This window comes from Bombina bombina, chromosome 1 (assembly GCF_027579735.1).
Source record: "Bombina bombina isolate aBomBom1 chromosome 1, aBomBom1.pri, whole genome shotgun sequence".
Taxonomy (NCBI): domain Eukaryota; kingdom Metazoa; phylum Chordata; class Amphibia; order Anura; family Bombinatoridae; genus Bombina; species Bombina bombina.
In genome coordinates, this window is record NC_069499.1 from 796870342 (window position 1) to 796898227 (window position 27886).

Here is a 27886-nt window from a genome sequence, read left to right on the forward strand (position 1 = left end):
TTGTTGCAAATTAACTGTTTTTATCTCTGAATTAAAGTCATTTTGGAAAAATAATTATATATATAAATCAACCAATATTTTTTTTTAAGAAAAAAGGTTTTTTATTAGTTAGATCAGTGCAAATATTGATCATATAGCAGGTTTTCTGCAATTTGTTAACATGTACAATGTACAGGGCAAGTCAGTAACCTTGTAACGTCTGTAGAAAATAGGAACACATATGAAATCCATTGTTAAACCTTATATGAAAACAAAAATTCATATAAAAAAACAAAGATTTTTTTTCAATCTCCAGTCAGTTATGTTAAAGGGACAGGAAACATCAAAATTTTCGTTCATGATTTGGATAGAACATACAATTTTAAACAACTTTCAAATTTACTTATATTGTCAAATTTGCTTTGTTGTCTTGTTATCCTTTGCTGAAAGAACAGCATTGTACTACTGGCAGCTAGATGAACACATCTAGTCAGCCAATCACAAAAGACAAATGTGTGTAGGCACCAATCAGCAGCTAGCTCCCACTAGTGTAGGATATATGCGTATTCTTTTTCAACAAGGGATACCAAGAGAACAAAGCATATTTGAAAATAGAGGTGAATTTAAAAGTGTCTTACAATTACATGCTCGGAATGCAAGTTTCATTTTGACTAGGCTTCCCTTTAAGTATAACTAATTTGTTATCTAACTAAGAATATCACCTACTTCCATCTGCCATGCTTTATCCTTATAGGTTTAGAAAGTTATTAGCATGTGAGAAAACTGCAATTAACTTTAAATGAGGTAGTGACAACCATGTCGGCATAATTATCAACAACATTCCCACATTCCAACAACAGGGTAACAACGCATATTATTTTAAAGAATGCCTGACCCTTAGGGGCATCCGAAATTCAGGAGATCAACAGTGTTTAGTCTGATTCTCAGATACTTACCAGGCGAATAAACCTGTGTCTTATAAAGCGAAGCACAGACATGGGAAGAATATAGCCTCTGACATCTTTATTTCTTCACAGATCTGTTTTCCTATAAACCCAGATTAGTGAAGAAAAATTGTATGGGTTTACAATAGATTAAGGTAGGAATCCAAAGATATCTCCAGAGAGAAAAATATGAATCATCCTAAGTATCGTATGCACTAATTAGTAAAATACTTCTTTATACTTAGTGAATCAGTGGATAAAATAAGGTTTGTATCACAGGAAAAACTCTTTAAATTCTTAATGAGGAAAATAATAATGTAAATTATCCTTTGATATGGATATTAACAATATATATATTTTAATTTTTTAAAATGTGAATGATGAAATATGACTATACAACCAAAAATATCATTATGATATACGCTAATAAATATAGCTAAATATAACCATAGGTTTAGTTTTCTTTAAGGGAAATAATGATTTAATGTGTATTCTATTACCCTTTTTTCCGTGGTAATTAAGATTGCGTGCAAGAAAAAGGATATTAAAGGGACAGTAAAGGCAAAATTAAAGACATGAAACCCCCAAAAATCTTCCATGATTCAAATAGAGCATACCATCTTAAACACGTTTCCAATTTAGTTTTATTATCTAATTTGCTTCTTGTTCTTTGAATCCTTTGTTAAAAACAAACCTAGGTAGACTCAAGAGCAACAATGCACTACTGTAAGGTAGCAGCTGATTGGGGGCTGCATATCTATAACTTTTGTAATTGGCTCACTCAATGTGTTATAGGTGGTTCCTAGTGGTGCATTGCTGCTCCTTCAACAAAGGATATATAAAGAATGAAGCAAATTTGACATTAGAAGTAAATTGGAAGGTTTATCACTCTATCTTAATCATGAAAGAAAAAAATGATTTCATGCCCCTTTAAACTTTTATGATTCAGATAGAGCATACAATTTTAAATAACTTTACAATGTACTTCTGTTATCTAATTTTCTTTCTTTTATTGGTATACTTTGTTGAATAGGTTCAGGAGCTCCAATGCCCTACTGGGAGTTAGTTGCTGATTGGTGGATGCACATTTTCTGCCTCTTGTCATTGGATTCCTGATGTGTTCAGCTAGCTCCCAGCAGTGTATTTCTGCCCCTTTAAAATGGATATCAAGAGAATGAAGCAAACTTGATCATAAACGTAAATTAGAAAGTTGTTTAAAACTATTTACTCAATCTGAATCATGAAAAAAAAATTGGGGTTTCATGTCCCTTTAACAGACTGACATTTGATACTACAAAAGCATCATCATAAATATCAAAAAAACAATTAAGATATTTAAAGAAATAAATAAAATGGCAGATGTGATTATGTTTTTTTCCTGGACTTGCTACAACACTCATTAAATGATTTGTCTTAGCAGGCACAGCACCATTAAAAACATCTGTATAACATTATTGAGATAAATGTTGCTGATGTTGTAAATATTTTTGTAAGGGTTGGGATAATGGTAGGGGTAGGGTCATACTAATGGTGTGAATAAGGGTAAAATAATGTTGTGCAGAATATGAGTAGAGTCGTAAAGGGGAGAGAAAAATTAGACCGTGGTAAGTAAAAAACTTAAAGGTCAGATCTGAGCAAGAAGGTTGCTAGGTTCCAAAAGACCAGGGGCTAGACCCCAAGGAAAACATCAGTGGCCCTTAACTTATTTGTGCCCTCCATAACTCCAAGTTAGTTGTTACCCTGACCTTGACCCTTGTGTATAATATCTATAATCACATACACTATAATGAGATCAGTTGTATAACGTCAATCCTGCATTCAGCTGGCATTAATATAGCAAGAAAATCATACTTATTCACTAAGAATTGTGTGCACATTTATGCATTGACACACTGATAAGGTATAACTTACCTGTGGATACACACTCTTACACACTCACACTTACCCTAGACAGCCTCACAATTGAATTGTGCACCAGTAAGACACTAAAGATACTTTCCGCTTCATTCTTTAGCAACCCACTTCTGCAATATCTGTGGCTTTGACATTAGGAGACGCTCACAAAGAGTTATTTATTAAAGGGACAGTCTAGTCAAGAATTGTTATTGCTTAGAAAGATAGATAATCCCTTTAATACCCATTCCCCCATTTTGCAGAACCATGTAGACTGCCCCCTTATTTCAGTTCTTTTGACAGACTTGTATATTAGCCAATCAGTGCTGACTCATAAATAAATCTACAGGAGTGAGCACTGTGTTATCTATTTGGCACACATGAACTAGCGCTGTCTAGCTGTGAAAAACTGTCAAAATGCACTGAGGTAAAAGGCGGCTTAGAAATTAGCATATGAGTTTTTTAAAGGGATATTCTAGTGTAAAAATAAAATGCTTTATGTTGTTAGAGCACTTAAATTAACAACAATACATGTTTGCATTATGTGTTTAACCATTACAAAGTCAAAGTTGGGCTCCTGTGCCTCTTCAGATGAGGATACAGCTGGTCACCAATAAGATATATTCATAAAGGTGTATGCTCCAGTCACTGGCTGTATCCTTATATGGAGCAGGATGATAGAAGCCTTTTGAAGAAATTTAACATAAGTTGAAAATAAGTAATTTGTTATTAAATACAATTCTATATCAAAATAGAGAATTTAATTTTTACACATAGAATGTCCCTTTAAATACTGCAAAATGTTGTAGAACTATTTGCAATTTGTGTTTTGCGTTCCAATTAAACCAATTAATACATGGGTTTTAAATAATAACGTTTTTTAGTTATTTTAAACGGTTATCTTTGTTTGTTTTTAATAATTTACATATGGCAGGAAGGGTGAGTCCTGGACCAGAGAGCTCACAGTCTGGATGAGCTCTGTTGTGTAAACATTAATCATGTATTTAGTTTTTGTGCTGCCCTAGGCACTATGAAATCTGCTACCCTCTGAGACCCTCCCACTGCAAACATATTTGCCTGATGTGTTTCTCACAACCAAAGCCCAGGGACAGAGAGAGGGTTGTGCACCCACACTAAACAACTAGGGTTATTTTTAAGGATCAGATCAAAGTTGAAAATAAATATTAAATCTAGACATAAAGATGCTACATGGTCAAACATCTTCTAAGTGTGTTAAAATTTAATTATACATAAACCATCATTTAAAATCAGTCCTAGCTGCTTTATTTCCTGATAATTGTATTATTTATGCAAATATATGCTAATGAGTATTTTTTTCAAGAAAATATTGCAAACCTATAAACAAGAAGGGATTATTGATTTGATATAAAATTAATAAATTAAACATTGGGGGGTAAATTTATTAAAGACTGGGCGGACATAATTCGCTGTAGCGAATCATGTTAGCCCCGTATTGCTAAATGCCGACAGCTTATGCTGTGAGCATTTAACATTTCACAAGCATTTCACAAGAAATGCTTGTAAAATGCCGCCCCCTGCACATTTGGGGCCAATCGGCCGCTAGCAGAGGATGTCAATCATCCGAATTGTATCTGATTGTGATGATTGCAGTCCGCTACCTAAAAGGTGGCAGACAAGTTAAGGAACAGCGGTCATAAGACCACAGCTTTTTAACTTAGGTTTCAGGCAGACCTGAAACCTGGGGCCAAGACAGCAGCATCGGCTGCTTGATAAATCTCCCCCTTGGACAGCACAGAAGAGGCAAAATATTATGTCATTGGACTACCACTAAAAATGTTCTGCCCCTATATAATGTTCCCCCCCTAGGCATGCATCTACTTGGTCTAGGCCATAGTATGACCCTGGTAGTCATGTAAAAGACACATAATACCTGTAATGATAAGTTTTCATTGTACACTGGGCCGGACTGGGGATAAAAATCAGCCCAGGAAAAATACGAAGACCAGCCCTATTTTCTATTTTGAAAAAGAACCAATGGCACTACTTATATTGTTGACCACCCTTGTGTAGGATCCATCTCAGAAGAGAGTAATATGGTCATCAAGCAAAGTTATGGGGTCTAGGTGCTAGTGTATTGGAACAACTATAAACTTGGTTAGAGTAAGAAAAGACTTACTCTGAAAAAGAATACACATTATAGCACTCTGGGTGATAGCTAATAAATGAATTCAATTTGACACAGCACTTATTATGGACTTGTGGAAATAAAAGATAAAACTTAACTTTTAATATTTACTTCGTAAAATAGGAAAAACTTACATTTAAAATGGCACTTAAGTAACCTCCAGTAGATTGTAATATGTATGCCGTAATTATTTTTCAACTAAGAATCATCTGGTGGGAGTAAGTAACCTCTGAACTAGTTTAACTTTTGTCACTTATTCTACAGATTATAGTATATATGTTAAGTGCTCACTCATTGCTCATTACTTAAGTATGATTTAAAAAAAATTTTTTTCCTATTTTACAAAGTAACTATTAAAAATGAAGTTGTATCTTTATTTCCACAAGTCCATAATAAGTGCTGTGTCAAATTAAATTAATTTGCTATAATGTGTATTCTTTTTCAGAGTAAGGGGCCTATCTATCAAACTCCGGATACAGCTTGAGGGCCGTGTTTCTGGCGAGCCTGCAGGCTCGCCAGAAACACCAGTTATGAAGCAGCGGTCTAAAGACCGCTGCTCCATAACCCTGTCCGCCTGCTCTGACAGACATTGATTGACACCTCCCTGCTGGTGGCCGATTGGCCGTGATTCTGCAGGGGGCAGCGTTGCACCAGCAGCTCTTGTGAGCTGCTGGTGCAATGCTGAATACGGAGAGCGTATTGCTCTCCATATTCAGCAAGGTCTGGCGGACGCACTGTCGGATCAGGTCTGCCACACTTTGATAAATAGAGGCCTAAGTCTTTTCTTACTCTAACCAAGTTTACAGCCCTATTTTCTGTTGAGTCAGTAGAGTGCACATGCCCCATTTTTCTCAAAGAGGTTTACTGGGATACTCCTTCCCCCAATATTTTTTTTCAGAATTAAATTCTATCATTTTTTTTTTTAAAGTGCCAGATTGTTGTTATATAGGCACCTTATAACCTAATTGCATCCAATAATCACCCCTTTAAATTGTTGCTTTCCAGTCCCAGGAGCTGCAGCCCACCGGGAAATCTCCTAGTATCCTGGTAGGCCAATCCAGCCTTGACTGTACAAACATTTTAGCTGTGTTATGAGCAAACAGGAATAATGAATACTGAGTATGCTTGCAGGAAATATTTTTACCATTTTGTTTTAATTTATTATGTCAAGCTGGCTTGAAAAATAACATTTATAATGTAGTTTTTGTGCCTTTATATAAAGACTAATGGAGCATGGTTAGTGTTTCTTGCAAGTGTAATTAAGAGAAATGGTATAAAATACTAATTTAATGATATAACAATACTGTTGCAGGCCAGGAGTCTCTAAGTTGTCCGGCAGCTATTTTGAAAAATGAGTTCCCTTTGACACACAAACTCCCACTTTGGATGACCCAACAGTGTTATAACTTGCAAGTTAACTTATTTGGAAGTTAAAATGACACTTTTTAATAGCTGTTTTGAGGCCAATCTAATGTGCTCCATGTCATTTTTACATAGCTTAGTTTATTATTATTATTAATGCTGTTATACGGCAACAATCAAAAGTGTATACTATTAACATTTGTCTGACAGATAGATACAATTTTTTATGACTGTCAAGGAAGTTTTCTAATGTGTTTAAGCATTTCCTGCTATTTAGGCCTGACCTGAAACTAACGTTCAAAATTGTTTTTCTTCCATTTATTTTGGACCGTTAAAGGGATACAAAACTATTTAGTTTTTCTTTGTTATATTTAAAGACAGCATTTTAAAATAGATATACCTGTACTGAGAAAAAAATATTTTAATGCATGTGAGGAGCTCTGCTTATCAGCCAGTGAGCAGTCAGGCCTTAAGGCCCGGTTCCAAGACTATCAGGTGTCTAGTATTGACGTGTGCAGTCAGGTGCTTTAATCAGTCGTCTAGTACCTAAACATATACAATGCTCTATTTTTAAGGCATTTAAGAAGAGACAGTAACACTTTCTCTCTTTCTTAAAGGCAAATGAGCTAAAGAAATGATTGCTTTGTATGTTACTGAAAGACAAAGAGAGAAAATTACTGTTCTGCATAAACTGTATTACAGATAATTAAATGGATATGTTACCCATATGCTAAATTACTTTAAAGTGATGCAGCATAACTGTAAAAAGCTGACAATAAAATATAATTTGGGCATCTCTTTTAAAAAAAATAGATACTTTACCTTAAAAGGTATTCATCTTACCAGATTATGCATTCTGTGATCTATAGCTACTCTTTTTCCTGTCATCTGCATGATAAAAAGCAAAATCAACAAGATCAGTGCTGCGTTTACAATGAGCTTTATTGTGATCTTGAGAGATTTCATCATAATCTCAGAGGATTTCATAGTAAATTTTAGTAAAAGTTCGCACATGGCAGATACATGCTTCCTTGCAAGTCATTGGAACAGAGGCGTAACTAGAAACCACAGGGCCCAGGTGCAAGAATCTAAGAAGGGGCCCCCCACCACCCCTACCCCTCCAAAAAAAGGTGAATTTAATACATATTTTTTTTAATTTATTTTTTACATTTAAAACAGAAAAAAATGTGAATCAGATTACATGTCTGCAAAAGGAGGTACCCTGTGCCCACAGTCTGTGAGATGGTCTGACCCCCTATTAAAGTATATATATAGTGACACTATTTAACCCCCCAGTACTGTATATAGTAAGTTAGTGACATAGTCTGTAATCTGCCGGTGCGATGGCTGGCCTGACCCTACCCACCCAGTACTTTATAAAGTGACCACAGTAGTCAGTGACATGGTCCACCCCCCATACTGTATATAGTGCTACTGTATAGTGACACTGTTTACCCCCTGCCCCCTCATGCTGTAGTAACAAGGTCTGTAATTTGCTGGTTCCACAAACATACACAAACACACATACATGCATAAATACACACACAGTCACATACATACACACAAACACACCATACACACACACATAAACACCAATGGGTAAAACAGAAACACTAACCCCTATAGTCATGTCACACTCACATTATATCAGTGCAGGCAGTGGTAGGTTAACGTTTTCTATTATTAAAAAAAAAAAAAAAATCTAAAAAAAAAAATATATATATTTTTTTTTAGCTGGGCCCCCACCCTCAGGGGCCCAGTCGCACCTGCGACCTCTGCACCCCCTGTAGTTTCGCCCCTGCATTGGAACATTTTTTGGATTGGCTGCTTAAAGTCCCTTTACTATGGTATGTGGCTCCTAAAAAAATTTTGAGGCATATTTTATAGTCAGCATTAGTGATGTCGCGAATAGTTCGCCGGCGAATAGTTCCCGGCGAACATAGCATGTTCGCGTTCGCCGCAGCGGGCGAACATATGCGATGTTCGGTCCGCCCCTATTTGTCATCATTGAGTAAACTTTGACCCTGTACCTCACAGTGAGCAGGCACATTCCAGCCAATCAGCAGCAGACCCTCCCTCCCAGACCCTCCCACCTCCTGGACAGCATCCATTTTAGATTCATTCGGAAGCTGAATTCTTAGTGAGAGGAGGGACAGTGTAGCTGCTGCTGATTTAATAGGGAAATCGATAGCTAGGCTAGTGTATTCAGTGTCCACTACAGTCCTGAAGGACTCATTTGATCTCTGCTGTAAGGACAGCACCCCAAAAAGCCCTTTTTAGGGCTAGAACATCAGTCTGCTTTTTTTTTTTTTTTCCTGTGTAATCTAATTGCAGTTGCCTGCCTGCCAGCGTGTGTGTCAGGCTCACAGCGTATACTGTGCCCACTTGCCCAGTGCCACCACTCATATCTGGTGTAACAGTAGTGTACATTTTAAAAAAAACAACACTTTTTTAACTGTGAAATAATAGCAGACTTTCTGCCAGTATTTAAGATGGCGGGGACAATTGTGGGGTGGGGGAGGGAAGGGAGCTGTTTGGGAGGGATCAGGGGGTCTGATGTGTCAGGTGGGAGGCTGATCTCTACACTAAAGCTAAAAGTAACCCTGCAAGCTCCCTACAAACTACCTAATTAACCCCTTCACTGCTAGCCATAATACACGTGTGATGCGCAGCAGCATTTAGTGGCCTTCTAATTACCAGAAAGCAATGCCAAAGTCATATATGTCTGCTATTTCTGAACAAAGGGGATCCCAGAGAAGCATTTACAACCATTTGTGCCATAATTGCACAAGCTGTTTGTAAATAATTTTAGTGAGAAACCTAAAATTGCGAAAAAAATTAAGTTTTTTTTAAATTTGATCGCATTTGGCGGTGAAATGGTGGCATTAAATATACCAAAATGGGCCTAGATCAATACTTTGAGTCGTCTACTACACTACACTTAAGCTAAAATTAACTCTACAAGCTCCCTACATGCTCCCTAATTAACCCCTTCACTGCTGGGCATAAAACACATGTGGTGTGCAGTGGCATTTAGCAGCCTTCTAATTACCAAAAAGCAACACCAAAGCCATATAAGTCTGCTATTTCTGAACAAAGGGGATCCCAGAGAAGCATTTACAACCATTTATGCCATAATTGCATAAGTTGTTTGTAAATAATTTCTGTGAGAAACCTAAAGTTTGTGAAAAAAGTGAACAATTTTTTTTTTATTTGATCGCATTTGGCGGTGAAATGGTGGCATGAAATATACCAAAATGGGCCTAGATCAATACTTTGGGATGTCTTCTAAAAAAAATATATATACATGTCAAGGGATATTCAGGTATTCCTGACAGATATCAGGGTTCCAATGTAACTAGCGCTCATTTTGAAAAAAAGGGGTTTTGAAATAGCAAAGTGCTTCTTGTATTTATTTCCCTATAACTTGCAAAAAAAGCAAAGAACATGTTAACATTGGGTATTTCTAAACTCAGGACAAAATTTAGAAACTATTTATCATGGTTGTTTTTTGGTGGTTGTAGATGTGTAACAGATTTTGGGGGTCAAAGTTAGAAAAAGTGTGTTTTTTTCCATTTTTTCCTCATATTTTATAATGTTAGGTGATTTATGCCCTTTATGGATTAAAACCAGACTCTGCATCAACTATGTAATTTTCCATGGGAGTTTTGCCATGGATCCCCCTCCGGCATGCCACAGTCCAGGTGTTAGTCCCCTTGTAACAACTTTTCCATCACTATTGTGGCCAGAAAGAGTCCCTGTGGATTTTAAAATTCGCCTGCCTATTGAAGTCTATGGCGGTTCGCCCGGTTCACCCGTTCGCAAACTATTGCGGAAGTTCGCGTTCGCCGTTCGTGAACCCAAATTTTTATGTTCGCGACATCACTAGTCAGCATTTTACAGATATGCCGCATCACTTTCAAGTAGTTAATATTTGTATTCATGTCTTGTTACAGGGGGGTGTCAAATAATTACTGTTTATATGAGTTATCAACAGTCCAGAAGGGTTTAAATCATTGTTCTGAGCATGTGTAGCCAGAGTTAAAGAACTGAATTGCGTATTAATGGCAGACATAAGAATAATCTCATTGCTCTATTGTGATATGTAAGTTTTCTACAGCGCTACGGAATTAGGCGGCACTATACAAATAAATGATAATAATAATAAAAATGGTGACTAACCAAGTATCAAGATCTAACTAAGATGTTTTATACACAGCAAATCATTTCAGATGTCTGAGGGGACCTGCAACTGTTAAGTTAATATCCCACAGGAGGAATGCTGGAACTATAATACCACAGTACCAGACCAGTATCTGTGGATAGTCCACAGCACCTTTTATCTTAAAACAAGCCTAAATTTAATATGAAGCATGATTAACGGCCTAGAATGATCAGAAGGTTATCAATTTGTAACAATTGACGTTGCTTCTTTATATACATCAATTCCCCATAACAAAGGTCTACAGGCAATAGAGTTCAGTTTAGAATTCTGTACAAATTATGATAATAGTACAAAGGAATTCATTTTAAAATCTATTGAATATTTGTTAACCCATAATTTTTTTTAGGTTCGAAGGGGATTACTTTCACTAAAGACAGGGGACAGCCATGGGGCCAATTTATATTTTGGCTGGTGGGAGCTGTCCCGTGTCTTTGGTGACATAAATCCCTTTATTAAATATTACGGTCGCTACATCGACGATTTGATATTTGTCTTTGAAGGGGATGATACTCTGATACACATTTTCTTTTTTTATTTATCAACTTATGAATTGAATCTAAAGTTCACTATGGAGCTCAGTAGGAATTGCATGCCATTTTTAGATACAATCATGCCATCCCAAGCATGTTATTCAAGCAATACCAAAAGGGCAATACATGAGAACAAAAAGAAACTGCACCACAGAAGAGGCATATGAGTTACACTCTAGAAAAACAACAGAGAGGTTTTTCATCAAGAGGGTATACTGCACATCACTTAAATGAAGCAAAAAGCCAGGTTAATTATATGGACAGGAAGGATCTATCAAGGTATAAATCATATAAATCACATAAGAATAATGATTTTCAGAATAAAAACTGTTTTCATTACAGCTTATTGTAGATAGCACTATCGTATATGCGACATAGTCAGGAAAGCACTTCCCATTCTGAAGGTGGAAGAAACTCTGTGCAAAATTGTGGAGAATGGGTGCCAGTTTGTCACCAGGAAGTCAAAAACATACCAGGAAGTCAAATCGAACATGCTTTCTCCATCAATGTTGCCCAGTAGTAGGACCACCAATTGGTTAGCACCTACAAAAGTATTTTTTTGGTGTGGGAGTAGAAGATGTAAGTCTTGTACACATGCCACTTTTGGTGATGTCTTTACATCTTTTGATGAAAGAAAAACCTTTACTATTCAGAACTACATTAATTGTAATACACGTTATGTGATATATTTATTAACGTGTAAATTATGTAACATTAAGTACGTAGGTCAATCGACAAGGCCACTAAAGAAAAGGATTTTGGAGCACTTGCGTTCCATAGAGGACCCACAGTTGCCCTTCATATTCAGAATCTACATAATGGAGATAGTAAATCATTGCAATTTCAAGGTATACAACATGTAACCAGGCACATTATGGGAGGTAACAGGATAAAATTATTAAGCCAAAAGTAGGTATATTGGATCTTCCAATTGGGAACCAGGTTACCCAATGGTTTAAGCTTAGACTGACAGCCTAATAACTTTGTATAAATAAGGATTGATACTTTATATGTATATATATATATATATATATATATATATATATATATATATATATATATATATATATACAGTATATATATATATCCTTAAAGTGAGAACTTTATGAAGAATACAAACAAAACAAAATAAAACAAAATAAAATAAGACATAGTAACATTTAATGAAATAAATTTAATTGATGGTGTAATTATTTATGGATGTTCAATAAGATGATACATTTTTATGTATTGTATTAATATGCTAAGGATAAAAAGTGATCTCACTATTTGCTCTGATAAGCTGCATTTATGTATTAAGTCAATGAACATTTATATAAATGTGAATGCATAGACAAGCAACTAAGATCTTTTGATGTTTGATCTTTAGTGGTAGACCATATTACTGGAATGCAAATGTGTAAATATGTAAATATGCTATAGGATGAAATCTCACAATTTTTTAACAATCAATAAGGATCTACCTGAATTATAATTATCATTATTGTTAACATATGTGTGCATTGATTACCTTAGGGCATTAGTATGTCCATCCCCTTTAAATAGGTGAGTGTATCTTTGTAACACATGGGTCATTGAGAAAGTGTGAACAAACGAAACGCGTTTGACCTAAATTGTCTTTTACCTACTTTTATCTTGAGCACTAAATAAAAGCCTAATTTTTGGCATATACCCTGGCATCTTATTTTAAACCCTGATAGGATATGTGTCCAAGGAACTGGATTTCTTCTATGATTAATGGCCTAGGCTATGACAGAATAAAGGTATGTTTTAAGATAAAAGGTGCTGTGAAAGTTAAGTTGTGACTGCTGCTGACAAATTATTCTGTCATATCATAAGGACCGCACCCAAGCAACACCTGTCCAACCAGCCTATCTACCACTTCTTAGGGAAGGAGATACCACCGAACGCATGTAAATAGCGTTAGGATATTATGCGTGCGCTAACATATTCCCCCATAGAAGCAAATTGAGCAAAAAAAGGGGGGAGGAAAGAACCTAATACACTACTCGTGCGCAAACACAATTGCATATTGTCAAGTGTGCTAACCCCACAAGAAAATATAAATATTTCACATTCCAATGTTCTTCACATAGATGAATATTTTCTATTTATTCATAAATATATATTTTGGCAAAATATACTGTTTATTTACTAATATTTAATATTACACATTCTTATGTTCTTCACATAAGGGAATATGTTCCATGCATTTGTAAATACATATTCCATTATATACCTGTATATATCTCTATATATAATCATGTGTATGTATATAGGTAAAAATGTATAACACTTTATTAAATATGAATATTGCATTAATATGTTTTTACAAGTTTTGCAATGCTCTCATGGGGAGCACCACATAGCTGGTGTGACCACTTTGGATTTACCTTTTGGGACATTTGAAAAAGATGGCAGTTAGGCATCGAAACGTCATGTTTTTCCAAAGATTTTAACTTTTTGTATTATTAAAAGCTATATTTTACTTACAAATGACCAGTGAGTGCTGCCTTTTTTGCATAGTATATATATATATATATATATATATATCCAATGTCTTTTTTTAAAAAATATATATATTTTTATTCAATTTTTCAAATAATCAAAAGTATACACAATATTCAGAAAAACAAAAGAAAGAAAAAAATAAGGAAAAAAATAAATCAGTTTGTTTTATTTTTTTCATCTTATCCCATATACACTCTAGCACCAACATTGTTTTTCTAATGTTTTTAACAGGGTTCCTGCCTGGCATAAAACCGGCTTAATTTTCATGAATAATTTCTTTAAGATATGGTTTTAGCCTGTTGGCTATTATTGAAGTTAAAAGTTTATAATCAGTTTTGAGCAAGGATATTGGGCGATATGACGAAGGGTTCTCAGGATCCTTGCCCTTTTTAAGGATGAGTGAGATGTTGGATGCGGCGAAACCAGGGGAGCACGTCTTAGCCTGCAAAAAATAACCATTAAATAAATTTTGTAAAACAGGTATAATTTGTCCTGCCAGAATTTTGTAGAACTCAGAAGGGAACATATCAGGGCCCCAGGCTTGTTTGGCTTAAGGGCTTTTATTCCATCTGCAATTTATTTTGTTGTTATTGGGTTATTTACATTTTTAATTGCTTCTTGACATATTTTGGGTGGGTTCACCTTATTCCAGAAAATATTTTTGCTTCTAAGTCAGGTTTCTTTCCTGTATATAAGTTTTTATAAAATTCTGTGAAGATCTTTGAATTTCAATATTGGTGGTGTATCTATTTGGTCCCTGTTTAATTACAGCAATATGATTATTAGATCTCTGCCTAGTGATGGAGGCTACATATTTAGCAGATCTACCTCTAAATCCACCATATAATGCTTTCATTTGTGCATCTTCTTGCATCATATTCTGTTTTAAGAATAAATCCCTCTGGGTTTTCAAATTTATATATCTATCCTAGTGTTGTTTGGTGGAGTGTGCCAGGTATGCATTAAAGCTATTTTTAACCGAATTGGATATTTGTAGCTCCTGCTGTTTGTTTTTCCTTGTTATCCTACATAAATAGGCCTTGATGTCTCCTCTAAGTACTGCTTTCCCAGCTTCCCCAAAAATTTCACTTTTATCTTTATATAATTGGTTAAAATCTGAGTACTCTTGCCATCTCTGTTTTAGCCAGTTTTGAAATGCACTGTTTTGTACCAAATATTTAGGAAAGAATAAATCGTTAGAGCTAGGGGGTTGGCAACTTGGCATGCTTTAAGTTTAAGTTCTAATGTAATAATTGCGTGATCAGAGAGTATTATATCTTTGATATCAGCCTTTATTTCCCTCCCTGTCAGGAAGTCAGAGACTAGAAACATGACAATGCGTGATAACGTTTGGTGACTTTTGGATATACAAGTAAATGCTTTCATGTCAGGATTCTGTAACCTCCATATGTCACGAGTCCCAATTCTATTGCAGAACTTTTGCAAAATACGTGATTTTCAGTCTCTTTTGTTCCCAATTTTACTATTCAACCTATCCAGATTAGTTGTGAAGGTTAAATTAAGGTTGCCTCCCACAATTAAGTTCCTCCCTCTATGTTCTAATAATTTTAATGCTAGCCCTTCCCAGAATTTATTGACCACATTTGGTCCGTAAACATTACCTAGAACAAGAGATATTGTATCTATTTCAATAGTAATAATTTGAAATCTGCCATCTAAATCTGCTATTTTATTTGTTATTTTATATGTTAATTGCTTATTGATTAATATTACTAAACCCTTTTTCCTGGCATCACATGATTAGGGGATGACTTCACCAACCCATTTGCTTTTGAGTGTATTAGCTTCTTGTTCTTGTAGATGTGTTTCTTTTAGCATGACTATGTCTGGTTTGTATGAGCCCAAATGTTTAATTGTGGTTTTCTTCTTAATTGGAGATGTAATCCCTCCCACATTCCATGACATGATTTTAAGTATATTACTCAAAATTTACTTTACCTCTATTCTTAATGTTAGTAGCCACCTAACTGAGGGCATGGGGGGGGGGGGAGAGGGGAGAGTAAAAGGAAAAAAGAAAGAAGAGGGGGAAAGAGGGAAAAAAACACCTTATCTATATGCATATTATTACGTACACCAATATTTTCCTGATAAATAATCAGGGAGTAACGCCAATAAAAACATAAAACAAGAGAATATAATATATTAATAACAAAATATTGTTCTAAAGTCCACAAAAACTCTATTTCTGAAGACTCTATATATATATATATGTCCAATGTCTATATATGTGTACATATGTATTTATGTGTTTATATGTGTATATATGTCTAGAAATACATATATACACATATAAATACATTTGTACACACACACAAAAAATAATTTTTATTAAATAGTTTTATTATGAGTGTACAAAAATATATACACCAAAAAATATCAGCGCTAAAACAACCAACAACTTTACTATTTAAATATTTAACCCCACATATGAGAAAATTGTAACTTGAGACCCAATTAAATAAAAGCGATAAGCAAATTCACATAAATAATGACAATAAAAAATAAATAAAGTGAAATAAACAAATTACCTAAACGTCCATATGGAATAGCACAGATAAAAGCCGTTATTCAAGTCCTTTTGAAGATAATATAGCACAATTACTCAAGTTGATGCAGCTCCTCTTTGGATGATCTTTCTTCTGATCATCCGGATAAGCAACAACTAAAACAAGGGAGTACAAAGAAGCGAAAAAGAGAAACAAGCTTGAGTAATTTATTTATAGCAGATGAATAAATAAACATAAAAACTTACACTCAGGTAAGCAGCAATGATCGTCCTAAAAGCATACAATATCATCCAGTGTAAGCCTGCAGCGGTCTGAGTCCTGCTCTGAAACAAGCTGAAACGTCCATGATGGAAGACGAGCCGGCAAACTTGATTCGGCGTCTGACGTCAGTATGGAGCTGAAATCGGAGCGTCCCCCTCAGATGGATCCTTTCTCCGACCGCACAGTCACACAGCTGATGATAGAAAATAGTCCCCAAACAATATCCCTACGTGTTTCGTTCGGATCTCGGCCGAACTTTGTCAAGGGCAGCACAAAAGTTCAAAAGTTCAAACGATATATCGATATATCTCTGATTTCAGCTCCATACTGACGTCAGACGCCGAATCAAGTTTGCCGGCTCGTCTTCCATCACAGACGTTTGAGCTTGTTTCAGAGCAGGACTCAGACCGCTGCAGGCTTACACTGGATGATATTGTATGCTTTTAGGACGATCATTGCTGCTTACCTGAGTGTAAGTTTTTATGTTTATTTATTCATCTGCTATAAATAAATTACTCAAGCTTGTTTCTCTTTTGCACTTCTTTGTACTCCCTTGTTTTAGTTTTTATTATGAGTGTAACTGTAATGTATTTTCTATGTGTTTTGTGCAATTTTTTTTGTGTAACAGAGGAAAAACCATTGTGTGCTAAAAGCCGCAATAAACCCCTTGTAACTGTTAACACGCCACCTGTAAATCTAGGCCAATAACTCTATATAATGCATATCATCCAATGCAAGTAGGCATGTCAGTATTCTGCATTCCGCTTAATGTACTACAGCCTTTCTGAAGGAAGTGGAAAAATAAATATATTCAGGGACACATTACAGGAAGAGCAGGCAAAAAAAATCATGAAAGTTTTTTTTTACTTTGCATAATTAAACAAATTGTGAGCTAGATTACAAGTTGAGCGAAATCAACAGTGCAGGGTGAGTTATCTTTTGAGCAAACTCACACAAAGAATAATGTACAATTAATCGGCTATTAAAAGTGGATAGCTAAAGCTTCTTAACGCAGCTGAAACTTTTTTGTGTGCTGTATATTTTAAATGGATAGTGCAAGGAGAGCTATTTGCACTCTGATTGTGATCACATTATTTATTTATAAGACCTGACGCAAGCCATTATTATTAACAGTAAAGCACAGAGCTACACAAAGAAGACCACTACTTGTGTACCGTGTGCTTAGCACACCCTTGGCTTATGGCTCAAGCAATATCCAACATCAGTTTTACTGTGAGCCTCTACAGAGGTTTATTATATGAAGGATTTAGCACACCTGCACTATATAACACGCAAATATCAGTACACCCTAGAGACTATCGCTTGAGTGATAAAAACAACTTTGGACTTGTAATACGAGCACGAAAATAAAAGCAATATTGGACTAGATTACGAGTGGCGCGATAACTGCTCTGAGCGAACAATAAGGGGTTTATGGCTGCTCTTTCCGAGCATCAGAAGTAGCACATGTATAACAAGTTGAAAGTAAACACGTTCGGTGAGCACAACTGAATTTAACACGTTTTGGGATAGCGCAACTTCTTAATCCCACTGTCTAAAAAAAATATTTAAAAAGAAAATTGCAAAAAAAAAGTTATAAGGGCTCGCCTCTAAGATATGAAGTCTAAGGTGTTTGGAGAAAAAAAAAGACATGCAAAGGGCTTTATCATAGAGATACAAGGAAATTTTAAATTCTGACTTATTTACATACTTTGAGAATACCCATAGTCTTGTTAAATTAGTTGACCTAGTGTTGCAATAGCATTGAATTTCTGTATTCAGAATGGAAGACAGAATACTTGAAGGGACAGTAAACCTTAAAAATAATGTTATATAATTCTGCACATAGTGCAGAATAATATAACATTATTTAGGTGCTATAGCCATAAAAGCATTTTTTCCTTTTATATTTTGATAAAATACGGCGCTTTTACAGACCCGCTCTCTGCTCTCTGCTGAGCGGGTCTGTAATATTCAGTCAGCGCATCGGGCCAGCTGTATAGTCACAGCCCGGCCCGACCGCGCCATAAGACTAAGTGCAGCTCGCTCCTGTGACAGAAGCGAGCTGCACTTAGTGCTATGGCGCGGTCGGGCCGGGCTGTGACTATACAGCTGGCCCGATGCGCTGACTGAATATTACAGACCCGCTCAGCAGAGAGCGGGTCTGTAAAAGCGCCGTATTTTATCAAAATATAAAAGGAAAAAATGCTTTTATGGCTATAGCACCTAAATAATGTTATATTATTCTGCACTATGTGCAGAATTATATAACATTATTTTTAAGGTTTACTGTCCCTTTAACTATATTGTTAAGAATTATTAATTTTTTTAGTAGAAACAGTGATTTCATAATTGTGTTTTTTTTCCATATTTCAAGGAATACAATAAATAGTACTCTTTATCTTTTTTGAACTCTAAAACTAAATTTTTTTTTTTATAAAATTTAAATTATTGAGCAATAATATTTAAGTGAAAAATTTGTTAATTATCTCATGCATGGTAGAAATGTAACCAAATTCCGGAAAGCAGCATATCAGTATATAAAATTACTTTATATAATACTTTAAATGTATATCAGATATATTGTGAAAACAATTCTAACAGTCATTACAGGGTGTCATAATAGATGCATACAATATATTAGTTTTTGCTGTACACATTTATAAAATGAACCCAAAAAATAATAAAAAGATGCTGGAAAACATCTGGAATAATGCATTTTTTAATGTATGTTTAATACTAGTTGGCATAAATTATTTTAAATGAAACACACTGTGAGTGTAATTAATCACTGCAAATTGAATGATGCCATTATTTATTACATTTTATAAGGACCCAATAGGGCCAAAGGAAAAACAAATTATTATTTGCGCTTAGCCAGTAAGTAGCACATTTAAAAAAAAGAAATTCCCAACCAGATTTGGCTGCTTCGGTTATATTTAGATAATCAAATTTTTAGAACTAACATTAAAAGTATTGTAAGCAATAAACATGGCACTTGGGCTATAGAAGGCAGCTGCTTTTTATGAGTGGAGTGACACATCATGTAATAAGAAACAAATATGTTACTTTTACAAGTCAGAGTTTTCTACCTGGGGAGTAAAGGAATGGAGAATTGCCAGATTCAATTGGGCTTTGAGTGGAACATGAACAATTGGTAACTCAGACGGTCTCTCACAATGCAAACAACAAGGTTAATAAGGCTCAGATCAGGTTTAACCTTCCTCACTTTGTATTCTTAACACATGGCTCATTGACCAGTTTTGAAAATAACAATATAACTACACTAATTTCATTATTAGTAACAGTTTATAAAGGTTCATTAAATACTATATAATGCTATATAGAATTGTATTAAAGGGACACTGAACCCATTTTTTTCCTTTCATGATTTAGATAGAGCATGCAAAAGCAACTTTCTAATTTACTCCTATTATCAAATTTTCTTCATTCTCTTGGTATCTTTATTTGAAATGCAAGAATGTAAGTTTAGATGCCGGCCCATTTTTGGTGAACAACCTGGGTTGTTCTTGCTGATTGGTGGATACATTTATCCACCAATAAAAAAGTGCTGTCCAGCGTCTGAACCAATAAAAAAGCTTAGATGCCTTATTTTTCAAATAAAGATAGCAAGAGAACGAAGAAAAATGGATAATAGGAGTAAATTAGAAAGTTGCTTAAAATTGCATGTTCTATCTGAATCACAAAATAAAAAATTTGGGTTCAGTGTCCCTTTAACAGTAATGGCTAGAAGGAGAATAATCTGAAGATGTAGTTTAAAAAATATATATATATATTGTTTAGATATTGAAAAAATAAGTGTATAGTTGTTGTGAGCGGGCAGCATATGCTTCCAGCATTTAACATTACACAAGCAGTTGCTTGTGCAATGTTGCCCCCTTCTCGCTTGCAGCCAAGTAGCTGTGAGCAGGGGCTGTCAATTATCCTCATCAGATCTTAAGACCGCTGCTATTCTGAAACACTAGGGCCTCAAAGCTGCTTTTGCAGCTTGATAAATGGGGCCCTTAGTTCGTAAAGCAATGGGTGCTGCCATTTTGTAACCTAGGTTTCCTTCTCTACTGAGGCCAATTAGAGACAGCTATAAATGAGTCACTAGAGTGTGCAACCAATGACTGTGCGGAAAACAGCAGTATTAAGTCTGGAGTCTGCACTTTCCCTTCTAACAACATTTTTAGAGTTAAACTACGGGAAAAGGGTTTTTGTACTACATATAATGAAACGTATTTTAATTAAAATCTCAAAGTGTTAATTGTTTTTATTTTGTTTTTATATTAAAAGAGCACATGCCCCATTAAAATCAGAAGTGTTGTACATAAAAGGAATCATCTTTAGAATTGTTAAAAAAAATTGAATTATGTATACAATATAACAGGAAAATAAGGTTTAAAAGGACATAGAAGTGCAAAAAGAAAATGCTCTTATGTGTTAGAGCCTTTTATTATTATACTATTGCTTTCATATATGTGTTTAACTCCTGCATAGCTAAAGTCAGCCCCAGAACAACAATGAACTATGGGAACCAAGCTTAACACATCAAGTGAACCAATGATCGGAGACCTATGTGTGAAGTCATCAATCAACTCGCTTCCAGTAGGGCATTGCTGCTCCTATCTAGTTATGCTAGTTCATTTGCTGCTTGAGGAAGCAAGTTGTAACTTGCTAAATGCGTTCAGCCTTGTTTTTATAGCGTGTACACACACTTTTTAATAAATCTTAATTCCAAGCCATTTTGGGACACTTTTAAAATTATATGGTCATCCTGGCTGGTGATTTATAACTTGCTGTGGGATTTCTATTAAATATACACACGTGACTTCTCTGAATCCTGTGTGGCCAGAGGTGAGCTAGCTGGGGAGCTATTGAGGACCCAGACTGCTTTATTTTGAGCTTTGCTGATACTGTGTGCGTAGCCCATATTAGGGGGACTTACAAAAGGGGTTAATATCCTGAAGTTATTGTGACTGTGAAGCCCCTTCTTTCTTTTTATTTCTTTACTACAGTGACCATCTTTATCATTGAAGAGCTGACCCTGGCATCAAACACCTTTTCATATCATCCGCCTATGGAGTGGCGCCTCTGTTTTACTTCTTAACGCTGTTTCAGTGGGACTAAGTATTCTCTAAAAAAGTTAGTAAATTGCATGCTCAAAAGCAATCTGCCAATTGTAAGGAGCTGAAGCCATGACCTAGATTATCGTAGAAAGTGCGTTATTGTACCACATACATAACAGTTAAGAAACCAAAGAACAATTTGACATAAACGTATAATTTAACCTGTGAATAGATGGGCTGTGATTGTCATGATGAATTATTTACGTTTACTGGTGGGAAAAAACAAGGATCCAAAGGGTAGATAAAATAGTTTAATAAGTCTTCACATTTAGCTTACCACAAGAGTTACAATTAGCTCATGGATATTGAAGGATAATTTGCAGGCTATATACGGTTAGTTGGAATTTGAGTCATGGTATACAATTTTATCTCATCACCAGCGGATATTAACCATTAAGTAACAGATAATAACTCTCTTACAATATATGTGGCAGTATTATATATTGTATTGTACAATTACTACCGGCAGACATTTATTCTTCCTGGAAGACTCTGGATATTTACTCGCTGCTATTCCTGGAAAAGATATGTAATGTGGGGCTATATGTGGTAGTGTTATGTATCGAATTTCACAATAACTTTTGCGTGTATTACCCTTATGCAAACTGAAAATGATGCATATAAACTAGCTGATTGCAATCATAAATGAAAATTCTGATGTCCCTAATTAACTTATGAACAAGTTTCATAGTTAACTGCAATTAAAGCTATATTTGTATGTAGTCTCTATCAATTCTAAGCCTTTTCATACATGCAGAAGATGTCCTAAGTAATTTGTACTATTTGCATATAAACATCACTCTTATTTTCCCATGAGTTGCCCATAAAAATTGCTAAAAACAGCGATTACCTGCAGCAGCCATGAAAATGCTGTTTAACATTGGGGGACGGAGCTAGAGGCGCAAGTGTACCTTCATTTATAAGAGAGGAGTCACATGCCTCTATAAGTTGCAGATGATCACAATACCAGCAGCAGCATTTAAAAATGCTGTATAACTAGAGGGGTAGGGAAGCTCTAACAGAGATTAGCGGGACTCCTCATTTAATGGTTCCTACTCCCCTCTTTCAATGAAGGGTCACTTGCGCCCCTAGGAGCAAAATGGTTATTACCTGCCCAACTAGAAGTAAAACGATTTCCAGTGGGGAAGTTACTATAGATCCCCTATCTCCCAATGTGATTTAACTAGATAGGTATGAGGCCCCTCATGTAAAAGAGGAAATCCCCTCTTTCAAATGAGGGTTTTCACCCAACTCTAATTTTTAAATGATCACTTGCTCCAAGTAGACAGCCTTACTGTGTTTAAGAAGGGGGCGTTTTTATAGCCCCCCTTTCCCCTATAAAACACAAAGGGGTATGAGACCCCAGTTTAAAAACATAATTTATGTAAGAACTTACCTGATAAATTCATTTCTTTCATATTGGCAAGAGTCCATGAGCTAGTGACGTATGGGATATACAATCCTACCAGGAGGGGCAAAGTTTCCCAAACCTCAAAATGCCTATAAATACACCCCTCACCACACCCACAATTCAGTTTAACGAATAGCCAAGTAGTGGGATGATAAAGAAAGGAGTAAAAAGCATCAACAAAGGAATCTGGAAATAATTGTGCTTTATACAAAAAAATCATAACCACCATAAAAAAAGGGTGGTCCTCATGGACTCTTGCCAATATGAAAGAAATGAATTTATCAGGTAAGTTCTTACATAAATTATGTTTTCTTTCATGTAATTGCCAAGAGTCCATGAGCTAGTGATGTATGGGATATCAAATACCAAAGATATGGAACTCCACGCAAGAGTCACTAGAGAGGGAGGGATCAAAATAAACAACAGCCATATGCTGAAAATTAATCCACAACCCAAAATATAAGTTATTCTCATGAAGAAAAGAAAAACTTAAAACATCAGCAGAAGAAACAAACTGAAACAGCTACCTGAAGAACTTTTCTACCAAAAACTGCTTCTGAAGAAGCAAATACATAAAAACGGTAGAATTTAGTAAATGTATGCAAAGAGGACCAAGTTGCCGCTTTGCAAATGTGATCAACTGAAGCTTCATTCTTAAAAGCCCACAAAGTGGAGACTGATCAAGTAGAATGAGCTGTTATTCCCTGAGGCTGGGCCTGAACCCGACTCTAAATAATTTTGATGAATCAAAAGCTTTAACCAAGAAGCCAAGGAAATAGCAGAAGCCTTCTGACCTTTCCTAGAACCAGAGAATATAACAAATAGACTAGAAGTCTTTCTGAAATCTTTAGTAGCTTCAACATAATATTTCAAAGCTCTCACCACATCCAAAGAATGTAAGGATTTTTCCAAAGAATTCTTAGGATTAGGACACAAGGAAGGGACAACAATTTCTCTACTAATGTTGTTACAATTCACAACCTTAGGTAAGAACTTAAATGAAGTCTGCAAAACCACCTTATCCTGATGAAAAATCAGAAAAGGAGATTCACAAGAAAGAGCAGAAAGCTCAGAAACTCTTCTAGCAGAAGAGATGGCCAAAAGGAACAACACTTTCCAAGAAAGTAGTTTAATGTCCAAAGAGTTCATAGGCTCAAATGGAGGAGCCTGTAACACCCTCAAAACCAAATTAAGACTCCAAGGAGGAGAAATTGATTTAATGACAGGCTTAATACGAACTAAAGCCTGTACAAAACAGTGAATATCAGGAAGAGTAGCAATCTTTCTGTGAAATAAAACAGAAAGAGCAGAGATTTGTCCCTTCAAAGTACTTGCAGTCAAACCTTTATCCAAACCATCCTGAAGAAACTGTAAAATTCTAGGAATTCTAAAAGAATGCCAAGAGAATTTATGAGAACACTATGAAATGTAAGTCTTCCAAACTCAATAATAAATCTTCCTAGAGACAGATTTACGAGCTTCTAACATAGTATTAATTACTGAGTCAGAGAAACTTCTATGACTTAGCACTAAGCGTTCAATTTCCATACCTTCAAATTTAATGATTTGAGATCCTGATGGAAAAACGGACCTTGAGACAGTAGGTCCGGCCTTAACGGAAGTGGCCAAGGTTGGCAACTGGACATCCAAATAATAATATCAAAAATTGCATCACAAATAAAATGATTAGCATATTGTAGTAAACGAACAATGCTATATAAGTCAGAATCCAATTCTTGCTGCGCTAAATTCTCTAACCAAAAAGTTGAAGCAGCTGCAACATCAGCCAAAGAAATTGCAGGTCTAAGAAGATGACCTGAATATAAATAGGCTTTCCTTAGATAAGATTCAAGCTTTCTATCTAAAGGATCTTTAAAGGAAGTACTGTCTTCCACAGGAATAGTGGTTCGTTTAGCAAGAGTAGAAATAGCCCCATCAACTTTAGGGATCTTTTCCAAAAACTCTATTGAAATTGCTGGTAAAGGATACAATTTTTTAAACCTTGCAGAAGGATTAAAAGGAGTACCCGGCTTATTCCATTCCTTAGAAATCATATCAGAAATAGCATCAGGAATAGGAAAAACCTCTGGAGTAACCATAGGAGGTTTAAAAATAGAATTTAAATGTTTACTGGTTTTAATAGCCAAAGTAATTAACACTTCTTTTAACAAAGAACGCATATACTCCATTTTAAATAAATAAGTAGATTTGTCAGTGTCAATATCTGAGGAAGGATCTTCTGAATCAGATAGATCCTCATCAGAGGTGGATAATTCATTATGTTGTCGGTCATTTGAAATTTCATCAACTTTATGAGAAGTTTTAAAAGACCTCTTACGCTTATTAGAACATGGGAATGCAGACAAAGCCTTCTGAATAGAATCAGTAACAAATTCTTTAAAATTCATAGGTATGTCATGTACATTAGAAGTTGAAGGAACTGCAACCGGCAATGTACTATTACTGATGGACACACTATCTGCATGTAAAAGTTTATCATGGCAACTAATACAAATGACATTAGGAGAAATAATCTCCACAGTTTTACAACAAATGCACTTAGCTTTGGTAGAACCGATGTCAGGCAGCAAAGTTCCAACAGATACTTCTGAGGCAGGATCAGATTGAGACATCTGCAGAATGTAAAAGAAAAAACAACATATAAAGCAAAATGATCAATTTCCTTATATGACAGTTTCAGGAATGGGAAAAAATGCAAATAGCATAGCCTTCTGACATAGAAAAAGGCAAGAGGCAAACAGCAAAGGGGCAAATAAATCATGAAAAAAGTTTGGCGCCAAGTATGACGCACAACATAACTTAAAAAAAATGTTGGCGCTAACCATGTCCGGAAATGACACACTGGCATCACTAACGACGCAACCCTGTGAAACCTCTGCGTCAATTACGACGCCGGAAATGATGAACTTGCGTCAACGGGCGTGCCTTTCGTGCCAATAAATTCTCGCCAAGAATGACGCAATAAAGTGTAGCATTTGGCGCACCCGCGAGCCTAAGTCAGCCCGCAATTTGAAACAAGTAGTCAATTGAAAAAGACTAAACCCCAGGTAAGAAAAATACTTCTTAATATTAACTTCCCAAATATGAAACTGACAATCTGCAAAAGGAAATACATGAACCTGACTCATGGCAAATATAAGTACAATACATATATTTAGAACTTTATATAAGTGCATAAAGTGCCAAAACCATAGCTGAGGTGTCTTAAGTAATAAAAACATACTTACCCAAAGACACCTATCCACATATAGCAGATAGCCAAACCAGTACTGAAACAGTTATCAGTATGAGGTAATGGTATATATCGTCGATCTGAAAAGGGAGGTAGGAGATGAATCTCTACGACCAATAACAGAGAACCTATGAAATAGACCCCCGTTAGGAAAATAATTGCATTCAATAGGTTATACTCTCCACGTCCCTCTGACATTCGCTGTACTCTGAGAGGAATCAGGCTTCAAAATGCTGAGAAGCACATATCAACGTAGAAATCTTAGCACAAACTTACTTCACCACCTCTATAGGAGGCAAAATTCGTAAAACTGAATTGTGGGTGTGGTGAGGGGTGTATTTATAGGCATTTTGAGGTTTGGGAAACTCTGCCCCTCCTGGTAGGATTGTATATCCCATACGTCACTAGCTCATGGACTCTTGCCAATTACATGAAAGAAAGAAGTGTTGTGACATGTCTTTGTATTGGAATTTTTAAAAGAAGGTAACTACCTCTTGTGGGTCCCCATTGTGGGGTCTCATACCCCTGTCATTAGAAGTTGATTGACATGTTTATGCCAATCACCTACCTAATGCATTTAATGTTTGGGGGACAGTGGCCCCAAAGGTGCCCTATACCCTAAAGACAGCAAATAACACACACAATATACCACTCATATAAAAGAGGGTATTGTCCATAATCAAATGAATGGTATCATGCATCTTTAAATAGCAGGTGATTTTCATAGAAATAGCAATCACATGTTTACTTGGTCCCTTTTGCAGTCCTCTGGACTATAAAAGGGATTCTTGCACCTCTTTTTAAATATGTGAGACCCCTCTTTCAAAGGAGGAGACAAATGCCCAGGTGGTTACCTGCTGACCACTGTGTTAACAGTGATCACTGTCAGAGAACCATAAGCATATGGAGCAATATCAGGGACATGGGGTATCCCCTATGTTGCCCCCACAAAAGTACAATAACATGAGACCCCTTATTTGGAAGCAGCATTCCTGTTCTTTCAAATGAGTGGTCCTGTGTCTGCCTGCTACCAGCTGATTGCCTTAACAATGACAGATACCTCTCAACATTGGTTATATTTTTGTGGTTCTAATGCTTTTTAATTACCCCCTCATCACAGCAAGATATCATAATTTTTTTGTATTGTGTTAGGGCTCATAAAACAATGTTTGTCTGAACTAATAATAACATTTTAAGAATTAAAATAAATGGAAGAACTGAGAGAATGTAAAAATGGATGTTATTTTGTGAATTTCTATTTAAGATGATTTTTGGTAAAACAATGTTATGTATGTATATATATATATATATATATATATGGGCGATATATGCAGGGAGTCTTTTAAAATAAAGATCATTGTCATATATTGCACAGCTTTACAACTGTTGATTTTGGGAGCTTCTTGTGTTTTAAAAAATTTTCAAAAAATTTATTTTTCCATCTGATCCTGCTTATAATTTGGCATTAATATTTTTTGTCTCATTTTTGTTGGTTTTTGTAGACTACTGGCAAAAAATTGTGAAATGTAGTTTCATCTTGTAATACTGAAAGATGAATTGAAGATTCTAGCTGATCTTATCATGTATAGAAAGAATAGGGAATTTATGTGTGAAAACGCTCCCATATGAATACATAATGAACCATTGAAAAGACAATGCAGCAGTGAATTCCGAGTGAGATGTTCTTGAG